The 15141-nt window shown below is 38.0% G+C and overlaps 1 long non-coding RNA gene across 1 annotated transcript; it reads right to left on the bottom strand.

The window, feature by feature from the left end:
• Window positions 1-6315: 6315 nt before the first annotated feature.
• On the bottom strand, window positions 6316-14532 carry LOC132039927 (uncharacterized). The gene is made up of 2 exons (XR_009410529.1): window positions 14343-14532; window positions 6316-6600 (listed from the first exon to the last, which is right to left on the bottom strand). It is a non-coding gene; the product is annotated as an uncharacterized LOC132039927 (long non-coding RNA).
• Between the last annotated feature and the right edge of the window lie 609 nt (window positions 14533-15141).

Consider the following 15141-nt stretch of genomic DNA (forward strand, 5'->3'; position numbering starts at 1 on the left):
GTAGTGAGCAATCATATGCAAATTAAACCATCATCTGAGACTCAATAGAATAAGTAGAATAAACTCGCACTTGAGTATTAAAGACGATAATCATATTAAGTACTCTTTGAATGTCACTATGAACTATATCAAATAGAGCCTCAGGAGTCATAGACATGTATCAAGATAATACAAAACAGCTTATGGAAGTTAAGGACATTAGTCATTATAGAGCCTTTTAAGAATAGGAACTTTTATATATCATTTACTATCCAATCATATAGAAGACTCGAGGGCAGTAGCTCGACTACTCTAAGAGTTATAACATCAAGAAGTGAATAAGAATTATAAATCATGCTCGGAACTTGTGAATAGAATTACCCATATCGTACATTACTTACGTCTAGGTCATGCCAAAAGAAAGAAGGGATAGCTTTACATACCTTGTCGCTTCTCAAGTTAACCATAACTTAGGTCTCGGGCTTCACCAATCTACAAATAATACCAAATATGCCAATAATTAAATTAAGACACTCTTTCAAATCAATCCTTAATTACTTAGGAATCTAACAATAAGGCGCATCTTTCCTAAAATATAGTAATCCTCGTGATTCCAACTTAGCCAAAATATCAATCGCAATACCAACAACACTATCAACAAATACATATCCAAATAGAATCAAATCCATTCTTAAATCACTTCCTAAACCGTCCAATATACCTTCGTATATCAACGCTTGTATCTGCTTCTTTATTTTCGTATGTACATAGTATAATGGCAACAAAAACAACGACTACAACTATAACCAATCCCATAATATTCCGGTCCACAAAGTAACTTATAACAATTATCAAATAATAGCCCTCAATTACAATATCAACTCAATAAACGTATCGTAGTCATAATGTCGTTTCCACCATTCTAATCCGTCAAGAAATAATTTCTCGCTATTAACTCCATATTTCTTATCCCACAATTTGCTATGATCCCTACGAAATTAAATATATCTAGTAGAGGAAAACTCGTACCTTATGTGCGAAGAAATATTCTTCTCCCACCTTACTTCACTTCCAAGAAAAGCCGGATTTAATAACGCAACAAAATAGAGCAACAAAGTCGAAATGGTGAACAAAACCCGTAACAAAATTAAATAACACCGTTGCTTTCTTTGGAAGGACAATCTGCTGCTATATTAGGAAAGAAAATACTACTACATTTTTATTTTGGAGTAAAATTTATTCTTTTGGAAGGAAGGTTACGTTGCTGCCATGTTGATCATAGTACACAACATTGAGCTAAGTGAATAGGGGTCTCACATATAGTAGTACACGTTTTTCTTTTGGATCTGAATGAAATGAAACCCAATTCTCTTCATCATTCCTTATCCGTGGGCCAACTACCTTTTCCATGAATTACTACTTTGGAAACTCATCCGAATGCTTCCACTTGTACATCATGTCAATGAGTCATATTTTCTTTTTTCTTGGCATGGTCCCACGTGGCCACATTAAGATTGGCTTTATCCTTTTTGATCTGGTAGATTAATAAATTGCTACCCATTCACAATCCAACACTTGGCAATTTAACCGCATAATTAATTTCTTGATCTCAGTTCACTTTAATAACAATTATTTTTAATACACTTCATATACTCATTGCCATGATTATGTGATATAGCACTAGTCCATAGTCCCTTTTGGTACACATAAAATATTATTTTCAATCATCGTCGTCACACTTTTTCGTCTTAAATAATTTTGGGACTTCATTCCTTGTATACACCGAGCTCTTGATTTTTATCCTTGGATATGATCGAATTCTCCGGGCTCGGGTAAATTTGCTCATGTTGGATGATTAAATTTTTTTTTTAGTCCAAAAATACGGGATATTATAGCTTGGACCGTATTCCATTCAAATAAATTTCGAACCTCGACGAAGCTTATTTTCTTCGATTGGTTTAACTTCAAATCCTTACGATACATGTGTACCATCACTTTAATCACCTATAAGCTTGGGAGGATAGCCTCGTCTCCATTACCAGTGTCATTTAACTCGCACGCTTTTCAACGCATGAAAACGCGGGATGTAACACCTTATTAACCTTAGTTACATTTCCCCAAAGGTCGGAATGGATGCTACGAACACCCCAGGAATATGTTGCCATCAAAAGAAAGATTCAAGATATGAAAAGGAAAATTCGAGCGGTTAGGGCCAAGATCAAAGAGCCCGATGAGTTGATGGAATTGGCGGAGAGCCCGCCCAAAGAGACTACTGAGGTAAAGCATCATCTTGAGAACATCTCGGACAAAGGCAAAGGAATACCGCCTGGGTTCATACCCCTATTCGAGGGATAAGGAGACGAAGATCATGAAGCGGAATCTGACCTGCTAGAACCCACTTGGCCGTCAAGAGAGGCCACCTTTATTGCCTCCACAAATAAAGAAGGAGAACCTGAGTTACAAATAGAGTTTGTTCGCCTGGCATTGCCAACTTGGTGGGCAATTGCACTCAAGGCCGTCACTTGACCTTACCGCATCTCACCAAGACATGTGACATACGAGGAAATATTTAACAAGCTCAAGAGTGTGGGAGCCCCCTACATAAGTTGCGAGAGGTTGCCGCCCTGTGCCCTGATTTTCGCACACAAAAGGTGCCCGTTCCACCAAGAACAGTTAGGCCATACTGCTGATACTGTTTGTCCTTCAGAAAGAGAATCATAAGATTGGTTGGTGAGAAGACCATCCCTAAGATGTGGGGACTTCATTCGCTGTTGGTTCACAACATTGTTTCCTTAAATGAAGGAATCACGCTGAACACTCATACTTGGCATTACGACTTCACTATCTTTAAGGACTGGTATGCAAGTAACTGGAAAGTACAGGAAAGATCCAGCTAATCAGGGTCGCTTGGAAGGCCTCGTCTGTGGGAACAAGTCAAAGAAATATTTGCCTTTTTCACTCTAGAGCCTCGGGGCATGACATTGAAGATTGCGAGGCCTTCAAGTTCGAGTTAGAGCATTTGGTCCACACAAGCGGGATTTGGGTAGTACTCCCACCTCAGTATTAGGAGTTAGGGCCTTTGGCCGAAATCGGGTTGAAAGGACAAACAACCCTTTTTGATCTTAAAGAGAGGTCACCTTTTGGGTAGATACTTTGGGGGTCCCCTTTTGTATTTTTGAACAGATTTGTTCCCCCCTCCAAATTTATATGTAAAAGGAACTACGCTGACCTGATGTCCTAAGGAGGGATATGTAGGAAGCCCTTATCAAGCCTGGTCTTGGGTAGGTTTAAAAGTTGGAGAATTTTCATTTTATATACACCGAACTACGAAAGGGCCTGATTTCCCGCGGAGGGATACATAGGCAGTCTACGTAAGACTCGATCCTTATATTATAAATATATATTCCGACCTAGTTCAAAGAGACAAAATACTCAAAACCTTGATACAAGGGATCAATCAAGCATTTGAATCAAACATATGATTATTTATATGTTACGTGCTTTACCTGCCAACTCTGTGTGATACCTTGTTTATTTAGTGTTTCCTAACGAACTAACATCATTTGTTTTTGAGTTGTTCTTTTCTTATGGAAAGAGAAAGTTGATCCATGTTCACACTGGCATACTTCACAAGATTAAAAGCTTCAATAGCATCTCCGTCCCAACAAGACCGAGGCAGCAACAATGACTGGTACTTCTGAGAATGAGCAGAATTGGACTGACCTCACTCTTAGAGAGTCACCCATACCGGAATTGCAATAATCCTCGCCTTCTGAGGATGTTATTAAGATGTCATTTGAGAAAGTTGCTGACCTCTAAGAAAAGGTTATGAGAGCGGAAACGGCCAATGCTGCCAAAGAGGCGCCCACCAAGGCAAGGAGGCCCCTATCGCCTTTTCCATCTTTAACCTCACCACTACCCAATGACTTCCCCATCTACCCCACTGGGACCATAATGCCGTTCACCCCAAATCAATTGTGGATGGACACATTGGTACCTCTACCAAGCCCCACCATCTCCCAATCTTTGTCCACCCCGAAAACCATTCATTCAGTTCCCTCCTACCCAGCACTGCAAGAAACCCATCTTAGCTTTACTATACGCCCGGGCACCCTTACTCTACAAACTGGAAAAGCCACCCATATGCCCAAAAGCCACCCTGTACACCCGACAGTTTCTTTCCACACACTTATCACCTGAAATGCCTTCTCACCAGATCATCAATAGATTCATCATTATGAAAAGATGGAAAAGGCGTAGAGATCCGAATAGGACAAACGCGATAAGGAATTAGAGCTCAAAATGGCTGAAATGTTGGAGCAATCCACTGTTACGGTTCATTTTTACGCGGGTGCATAAAACTACTAAGAAGTTGTGGACTCTATTGGATTTTCGTATTTTTTAGACTCGCCACCTAATTTATTGGTAAACTAGGAAAATCGACTTCAAAAGGGTTATCAAAAAAAGAAAAATCCTTTTTAAATTAGAGTTTGAGGTAAGGGTTCTGGTGATTTCCTAGGGATGGTTTTAAGCACCCTAGTATTAAGGATCCGTAGAATACGGTTGACCTTCGAGCTTCAATATGTGATTAATTGTGATTACTTGCAAAAATATTTTCTTTCTTGCAAAATTGTCATGTCCTATCATAACTCCATTTCTTGGCAAAAGTCTTTAAGGAAAAAGGGGTTTCTTTTTTTTAAAGAAAAACGGTTTTGTAAGGTTTGAAATCATTTCAATTCTGGACTAGAACACACTTAAGATTTTCTCTTAAGTAAAGTTTGTACTAACTTGGTCCAATGTCATGATTTGAATCCTTATAAGTTTATATATATATTTGTAGTATATCTCCCTTGAAAATAGCATAAGTTTTTTTTATAAGTATAATAAAGGAAGATATTTTAGTTATCTCATTTTTAGCTCATTCGGGTCAACTATATTTTAATTTAGATCCCTTTCACAAACTTGTATTTAAATAGAATTCCTCTTGTTCATTTAGTTTTATGTGGGTCAAGTCCCAAAAACTGTTTTTGAGTCCAACTTAAACCATTTTTGTCTTATACAAGGTTTCAACTAGGTTAATAATACATAACTATTTAAAAGTATATACATGTATACAAATTGCAAAGATAAATAAAGAGGGAGAGAGGGGGAAGGTGGAGAATGATTAGAATAACTAATACTATCTCCTCTCCTTCTTGGATCTTTAATTGCGATTATTCCACATTTGTTGATTCCTCATCCAAAGCTCCAAGCTCCGAATATCAACTTCTTTTGCTTAGTATTTATAAGCCTTTGTTCCACGGACTCGCTTTATTGGCCTTTGTTCTACGAACTCGCTTTATTTGTACCTGGCACAATGAAGAGAAAAGTAGTTAGTCAAAATGATGCGCCACCTCATAGGCTGACATTTATGAACACAATAATAATATCCCTCGGACTCGTATCAAACTCTGAGAGCTTTAATTACGGAGGCTCAGACTCATGTTTTCGAGTGTGACAAAGGAATCCGAAACATGCCTTGGCTGCAAACTAGTGGCCATTCTAGTTGCCTCGCCAAACGTATGTTGGTTCCTACCTCGCGATATTATTATGAGGTTATCATCGCCTAAATCGAGGGATAACCTCTCCGGACAAGGCATGACCTCAAATAATTTTCTCATCGGCCTAGCGTAGTATCATGTTCAAATTAGTGTATGTGAAATGTAGTAATATGTTCTTTTGAAAGAGTAGCAACAGTTCGTCAAAACATGACAACAATCATTTTTGTCAAGTGTAACATCTGTTCATCTTTTCCTTAGCAAGCAGTAACTTAAGTCAAGTAACATAGCAGCAGCAATTTCCATCAGAAAATGTAGCAGATGTTTCAACCAAAACAATTTCACTCTAGGCATTTGTTGCCTAAAAGAGCGAACAGGAACTAGCAGCAAGGCAACAAAATGGCGACAAAACAGAACAACAGTGTTTTTTGCCTCAAACTGTCTCAAAATGCAACCCATTTCAATCCTCAAAATTGAGTAATCGCCAGCTAAAAAATGCAGCGACAGCAGTCCTAGAAATGCAGCAACAAAGGACCCCAAATATGTCTCAAGAAGGTGTCATTTTTATCCTCAATAATGCAGCAAAATTTCATCCATAAGATAGAGCAGTTACAAACCAAATAACAGCAGTTTTACCCTCAAATTTAACACTTCGAATCAATACTAAAAATGCAGCAAGGCTCAGCTAAAACTTGTCACGACCCAATTCCACAAAGTCGCGTAGGCACCTACCCATCCCACCTTGGTAGACAAACCCTTAACCCAACATTCACAACCACAGCATAAATAGCAAAAAAGATTAAAGTAACGTAAGTCTGACATATGAATTTATAAATAACGCGAAAGTACATCAAAAACCACCTAGTATTTGGCCTGGTCATACAAGAGCATCTAACTAAATTCTACAAGTCTGGAAGTAATAATAATGCATCAATAGTCTTAATATGTCTCAGAATAGCAAAATAAGACATAATAAAAGAAGAGTCTCCGCGCAGCGAAGCGTCCACATGCTCACCCCAACAAGACTCAAATCAGCAACCTCGAACTCTCAGCCACGAGGGGTAGACGTCAATCCCACCTGATACTCTCCATTCATAAAAGAATGCAGCAAGTGCAGGTCAGTACAAACAACATATCTTTGGTAGGTATCATAGGCCGACTAAGATTAGCTACCATATATCAAGGTAATAAAGTAAGATAAATAGATAAATCAATAAGGCAATAAACAGATAAAGTTGCTAGGGACTGGCATTACTGTTGCAACTACCCATTGGGACTAAATGGTAGAGTCTAGTTATTATGGAAGAGGCATCTTAGAGTGCAGATTCTTCAAATCCATGAGCAATTCATACATTGTTCAGTTGAAGATCTTGTTGCTCAATTCTCTGTAGTGGTTACAGTGGTTTATGCTAGAAATGAACAGATTCAGACGGATATCCTATGGTATGATCTACAGCCTGTAGGGGCTCAAATACAAACTGCTTGGTTACTGAGTGGGGACTTTAACAATGTACTGTCTACTGATGATAAGATTGGCCAGCCAGTGACTCAAGCAGAAATACAGGGATTTCAAGATCTTGTAACAGACCAACATCTCACTCCCTTAAGAGCTAAGGGTTGTTTTTTCACGTGGAACAATAAGCAAGCAGTAGATACAGGAGTATATAGTAAGATTGATTGGGTTTTGGGTAACTATCATTGGTTACTGGAGTATGGAAATGTAGAAGCAGACTTTTTGACTCATGGTATGTCAGATCACTCCCCAATACTCATTCAATGCTGGAAACCTGTGACACTACACCCTCGACCATTCAGGCTATACACAACAGTTATGGAGCACACTGGCTTTAATGCAATAGTTCATAAGATGTGGCAATGTTCTGAGCAAGGTGATCCAATGCATGCAATATGACAAAAGCTTGAGCACTTGAAAGTTGAATTGAAGGACCTGAATACTCAGATGGCTTCCTATGCTCTTAGATTAACACAGACAAGACAACAACTGGAATATGTGCAAGCAGCCACTGTTAGACAACCATTGTGGCAAAGTCTGTTTGACCAAGAAAAGGAGCTGGTTAGAACAATTGAAAAATGGAGCTTGGTTGAGGAAAAGGTGCTGAGACAAATGTCTAGAGCTTGTTGGATTGACAGTGGTGATGCTAAGGCCAAATACTTCCATGCCCAATTAAAGATTAGGTCCAGTAAAAATGCCATAACAACAAGTTATAATGATAATGGTCTTAAGCTTACAGATCCTCATGAGGTAGAAGCTGAATTTATGAAGTTCTTTACAGGGCTTATGGGATCAAGAAGTGAGAGTATGCCTTGCCCAAACTTAGCAGTGATTCAACAAGGACCTTGTTTAATAATGACTCAGAAGCAACTATTGGTACAACCAGTAACAAGAGAGGAGATTGCAAATGCTATTAAAGATATGCCAAATGAAAAAGCACCAGGGGTAGATGGATTCCCTATTGAATTCTTTACAAGACAATGGTCAGTGGTGGGAGAGGATGTCTATCAGGCTGTGTTGCACTTCTTCAAAACTGGGAAAATGAATCCTGCTTGGAACTCCACTGCAATTACTCTTATTCCTAAGGTCTCATCACCTACTCAGGTGAAAGACTATAGGCCAATTGCATGCTATTCTACCTTGTACAAAATTGTTGCAAAAGTGTTCACCACTAGAATAAAAGGTGTGATCCAGGGTCTTGTTGGTTGTTCACAATCAGCATTTATTGAAGGAAGGAGTATCGTAGACAATATCTTGTTTAGCCATGAACTGTTTAAAGGCTATACAAGAAAAGGAATGTCAACCAGGTGTGTGCTAAAAGTGGATCTCAGGAAGGCATATGATACTTTGGACTGATATTTCTTGAAGAATGTGTTGATTGATCTGGGATTTCCACAGAAATTTGTACAATGGGTTATGGAGTGTATTGAAACTGTTTCCTATTCTCTTGTCATAAATGGTGGCTTAGCACAACCATTTAAAGGTAAAAGGGGCATCATGCAAGGTGATCCAATGTCACCTTACCTGTTTGTTCTTGGTATGGAATATTTACAAAGGGAAATGAACCAGCTGGCTAATAATCCAAAGTTCAACTTTCACCGAAGATGCAAGAGAATGAAAGTGATCCATATTTGCTTTGCTGACGACTTGCTTATGTTTTGCAGGGCTTATTTACCATCTGTTTTATTGCTCAAACAGACATTTCAGTTGTTCTCAAATGCTTCTGGTCTACAAGCAAATTTAGACAAGATTTCTTTGTATTAACAGGAGTGTTCCCACAGGTGAAGGAGGATATTTTTCTAGCCCTTGGTTATGTGGAAGGATCTCTTCCTTTCAAATATCTAGGAGTACCATTACCACCCAAAAAACTATCTGTCAGCCAGTGCTTACCATTGATAGAGAAGATCACCTCAAGGATCAGTTGTTGGTCATCAAGGATGTTGTCGTATGCTGGTAGATTGCAGCTTATTAAGGCAGTGCTGTTTGGCATGCAAACGTATTGGGCACAAATTCTTTTGCTACCAAAGAAGGTCATGAAGCTTATTGATGCTGTTTGTAGATCCTTTCTATGGACAGGGATGGGGAAAGTATCCAAGAAGGCTCTGGTTTCCTAGGAAAAAATATGCCAACCACAAGCAGCTGGTGGATTGAACGTTATACACATGGGATATTGGAACAAGGCCGTAATACTGAAACAATTATGGGCCATTTCACGGAAAAAAGACTCTCTATGGATCAAATGGGTGCATTACTATTATATCAAACATAGGGACCTAGCTACAATGGACACACCCAAGAATGCTGCTTGGGTGGTCAGGAAAATCATTGGCAGCAGGAAGAAGGTGATCCAACTGCAGAATATACAGGGTGATCTTCATAAGATGTTGGGCCAAATGCAGTTACATGGGAAATTCCAAATAAAAAAAGCTTACTGCTTGCTACTCCCACAATTACCAAGAGTTCCCTAGAAGACAATTGTGTTGCATAAACAAATACATCCAAGATTTAAATTCAATCTTTGGTTGGCTGCGCAGAAAAGACTCTCCACTATTGATAGGTTGCAAAAGATAGGTATTCAAGTACCCATGGAGTGTGTGTTCTGTGACAGGGGCGTAGAAACATTTGATCACTTGTTCTTTGCTTGTTCTGTTAATAGAGGACTATGGGGTAGACTACTTCAATGGCTAGGACATCATATAACTATTGGTACATGGAAAGAGGAAATACATTGGATTTGTAACATGGCACACGGAACGAATGGTGCTGCATCTATCACTTGTAATGTCTTTGGTATGATGGTGTATTGCATATGGCAAGAGAGGAACTCCATAAGGTTTCAACAGGGACAATACAATGCTACAAGGGTCTGCAGGGGTATTTCTTTGCATATGCACATTAAAGGAAGACACAAGGCTAAATGGCAACCTGTATTGAATACTTTGAACTGTTTTGCTTAAATAATGGCAGAGATGTTTCAAGAGTTGTAATGCTAGTCCTAGAAGTCTGTTTTGCTTGTATATGATGTTAGATAGCTTCTTGTTCTAGCTTAATTATTTTTATATTTTTGGAGGATAGGGGTCTGCCCAGGCCTGGTTATGTAATGATCACTTTTTGATTAATAAAATGCACTGTTAATAAAAAAACAAGGTATAAGTCAACACGAGCCAGTAATCAAGTACAAGTCATCACCTATGTTATAGCATCTAAACCCAACTGTGCCAAGTCTCAGTACATCCAATCCGAATCCGTATATCACAAATATATCACAAGAATATCACAATAGAAACCAAGGTCCAATGCAATGCAATAATGTATGACATATGGATGCAATGCATATGCACTGTACACATGTACTCCGATGATGGAACATCACATCTAGGCAGTACAACCCATGGGGGACCCGCTACTTCATGATTCCAGCAAAGACCTCGACAATCGCTATCGGCACTCATACCTCGATTACGGGATAAACATCGACATCGGTCCTCACGTCACTCTCGTCAAGCCAGCCCACTCGCCAATGTTTCCTTGTATGTCATCAATGTATCAACAGTATATCATGAAGGATGAGAATGCGTGCAACGTATGAGTTCAATGTCAATAATCATGTCAATATCAACAACACCACACATAGGTACACCAACAGTGTCAATCAAAAGGCTACACAATAAGCCGTAATAGAATCACAATCCTTGTCTCAAATAGCAACAAGTAAGGTGCTACAATATCATCATCAAGATATATCACTAGTCACCAATATCTATTAGCTCCACGGGGCATCAAGCCAACAACAAATAGAACAAGATAAGTCACAACACAACGGGGTGGCTAGCCCCAAATCACACAACAAGGCCCAACCTAAATTTGGGTATAAACCCTAACTTACAAGCTAGAAGAACCAACAAATTACTTAAATTCAGATTCTAGGGAAAACCCCCAAATTTAGGTATAAACCCTAAGTTCCAATTCCATAAATTGGCCACTAATTAGGAAGAATCATGCAATAATAGGTTCTAATCATCAATTCCATGCTTAATGAAGCTAACCCAATCAATAAATCAAGATTTAGAAGCCTAGAAAGAAGAACTCATTGACCCTCTTTTAATCATCAAACCCTTAAGAAACTATCATGATAAAGGAATCCTAAGGTGATTATGAAAAATGGAATAGCAAAGAAAATAGAAGAACTTACCACAAAGAGTTTCTCCCAGGAATCACCTTGAAAAGCTCTCAATAACTCTAAAGTCGAAATGATAAAGAATAAGACACTTAGGGCTATTAACACTCATTTAATGAAATAATCTGCCCAATACCGCTTACACAAAAATGGACTGCTGCAGCAATCCTGCTTCAACGACCACTCAGACCGCCATGGCGGTCAGCCAATATTTGTACTTGGCCGCTATTACGGCAAGTCCACCGCTATAGCTGTGCCGCTGCTGCGGTAATGGTGCCGCTATAGCTGGAATCAGAACCAGAAATTCCCAAAATCACAATCTCAAACCGAAATCCTGACTATCACCCGAGGCTATCTGCTCATATACCATATATGTAGACATACATAAAAACACACTACGAATGCACTCGTGGTCTCGAAATTCTCAATGGAGATCTCGTTGACCAAGTCATCCTCCGATACCTCAAATCCAACTTCCCAACCCAAGTTCCAAAATGCACCCGAGTGCATTGGGAATCGAACCAAATATGTACATAAGTTCTAAAAGACTATCCGGACCTATTGGAATCGACAGATTTCCGAAAAAGGTCTGTTTACCTAAAAATCAACTTTGAGTCAACTCTTTTTTGCTTAAACCCAAATTTCTGAAAAAGTCTCCTGAATCATATCCAAACACCTTGGGAAGCATATCAACGGTCCCCTCGGGTCAAAAGTGAGCTAAACAAGTTCAGGGAAGGGTCAAAAGTGGCGAAAAGACTATAATGACCAAAGGGGTCGTTACAAAACTACAGCAGACATTTCCTCAAATTTTAGAAAAGCAGCAACAGTTTTGTCAAGGGATTAATAGCATAATAAATCTAAAAGTGCAGGCTCAGTCTTTTTTAAGTTCAGCAGTGCATCACACCAGATGCAGCATCATATTCTCATCAAGGAAAAATAGTAGCCAAACGAAACAGCCCATGGCAGAAGCTCAAAAGTGAGTAACAACTTTAATGTAACAACAATTAATCCATCCAGTGAACACACCCAGGTGTAGTAATATCTTTGCTCAAAATTCAGGCAATCAACACATTCCCATAAAAAAACAGCAGCAGCAAACTCATGCGAATAAAACACTTTTAGAGCCTCACAAGTGTAGCAGATCTTGCCCCAGTTTGACAGTAACTCTCAAGCATTTGAGATTGGGAAATTTCCCTAAGTCGTGCAAAGAAAGAAAGCGGTGAAGGATTAGTATAGCTCTAGATTTCATTAAAAAAAAGTACTATGCTTTGGAGAATCAGTTTTTATCAAAGACCAAACAAAGACAAATTGAGGCTGGACAGATCATGCAATCATCAAAGAGAACTGAATGGGACAAAATTCTAAATTCTGGCTTAGACTTAAGGAATATGGGGAATGGGGTTCTAGATTAGAACTTCTTCATTCTTCTTAGTTCAACACCCAAACTTAAACTTTCTTTCTAAAAACACACAATTTCCATAAAGAGGGAGAAGCAAACATATATTAGAGATGGTAAAGAGATTTTGCATGTTCGAACTAACTATAGAGTTCATGACAAGACCATTGTGCATATATTTGTTTCAGTTCATTATTTAGAGACTTAAAGCTCAACTTTTTCATTGTGTATTGACATACAACTCTCAACCAGTCAAAATAGTGAAATATGAATCACACACTACTTAGATTGTCATAGCAAGTTGGACAAAACACCAGGGCTCAACAAAACAAAATTGTTTGTCCAGTTGAGAATGACCTGAAGTGATGATGAGTCAAACCTTAATTCTTCCAAATCAAACCAACTAGAAAACAGTCTTAATGATCATAATGACAATGAGAGATGAACAAAACATAGAAAACTCAAGTATAGAACCTATAAACTGATAGTTTGCAACACATGCTTAGCTAAACACTCAAAATAGACAAAAACATGCTGAATTTAATCATTTTTAGGCATGCTGGGGTTTGGGAACAATTTTCAGCTTAAAAGGAACCTCAAACTATGTGTTCCAAACTAAATAAGGGCATTTGAAACATTCTACACAGGCTGGTTGTTAAAGAGGAAGCTTAAAACTATTGATTCAAATAAGGGTAAGTATACTTCTCAGGAGTCACTGCTTATTTAGACAGTTTAAACACTAATACTTTAGCTAACTAAAATACCTAATGAATTAAATAAGACTAGGCCAATGTTAATGTAAAGCTTAACACATCAGACGCAAGGTTGTGGCAAAATCAAGAACAAAGCTATTGAAACTCAACAGATTCTATTATTTATCCAGTTTTAAACCATATATGTGCATATCAAGATTTGTAAGGTATCCAAACATTTTAAGAGGAATGTTTCAGAACTGTTGTAGTAGCTGATTATCTTAATCCAACTTAACTCATGACCTTAATCCTAAATTCAGAAAACTATGTGAAGGAGTGCTATCCAAAAGGGTTCAAAACAGGTCCTAACTAAAAAAAGGAGCAGTTTTATCTTGTACAATTTGAAGAAGTTGCAACTACATATTCATCCAATAATGGAGATCCTAACTTGTCCTAAAACATGTGATAAACCCTTAGCACTAGGACATATATCAACTTCATGTTTATCTCTTAACCTTATTATACTTAGTGTAAATGAACAAGCTAAAACCAACATAAACACACATATCCTGTTATGGGGTCATATTCATCGTTAACTACCTCCAAGAAATTTCAAACCAAAAAACAGTCTCTAAGGTTCCAATCCAAAAAAATTATATCTGCTACTGACTAATGCATAGTAAAAGCATGAAACTAGAGCATATCAACAGTCATGCCAAACAATACAACCTTAAACACCTATCCTAATCCTCATCCTTAATTAATTGTATAACTAGTTAACAATAACGATATAATCAAGCTAAGGGTATAAAAGGTAAGAACAAATTATTGGTAACTAACATCATGCCAATAAGTCGTAAGCTAATCACTATAAGGTTATCACCATATAGCTAATTTCTCATGACTTTAAACTAACACAAACATAAATCAAGCATTTGGAGAAGTACAATAGAACTAAAAACTTAGCTAAGCACATAAACACAAATTCTACAAATCCAAACAGAAACTAGAAATTAGAAAGAAAAAAAAAGAAATTTAGGAATTTTACATTTTTGCCGTGTAGCGACGGGGGCGACGAGTGTTGACAATCACCTTCGTCTTTCACCAACAACGATCAAACTATTCGTTTCTTTTGTTGATTCGCTGGAGAAGGAGACAAATGCAATAACTTCTTTGCCATTTTTGGATGAGCAAAGCTCTGGAAAAGCAAAAATGCAACTGCACTTTAGCCATAAATGGCTATTCCAGCTGGGAATCGCGTGGATTTGCAGACGGTGTGAGAGTTATAAGCGTTAGAGCTCATTTGATTCTTTTCCTTTTGGGATGAAAAATGGTGAAGTGAATAAGAGTGAAAAGGGCCTGAATGTTTAAAGCCTCGTTGGGCCAGTGTGTTTGGTTTGGGCTGAACAAAATTGGATTTAAATTGGGGCAATTGGTAATGACCCTTTTGGGCACGAGTTTTAGATTTTGCCCTCAAAATGGTGGTCTTTAATTATTCGCCTTTCGAGCAAAAACTAACATAGTAAAGACATTACTACCCCGTTACATATAAAACACAACAAAATCGTTATTCTCAAATCCTTCTATCGTTAACCCGGCCAACTTCGTTCCCAAAACGATTTCTCAATTATTCAAATCGTTGTTTCAAGTTTGATTTCTCCATTGATTTTTGCTACAACATCGGTAAAAGGTACAAATCTTAATTCAACTCAATTTAAGAATTTTATGGAGTTTAGATTGTTAATATTTGAAAAAGATCATCTTCTACGACACGATTATTAAAGAAACAGTATGACATCAAAGCGGAACATTAACGCACTATAAAATTATTGACAAAATAGAATCGA

Source organism: Lycium ferocissimum, chromosome 12 (genome assembly GCF_029784015.1).
Source record: "Lycium ferocissimum isolate CSIRO_LF1 chromosome 12, AGI_CSIRO_Lferr_CH_V1, whole genome shotgun sequence".
Taxonomy (NCBI): domain Eukaryota; kingdom Viridiplantae; phylum Streptophyta; class Magnoliopsida; order Solanales; family Solanaceae; genus Lycium; species Lycium ferocissimum.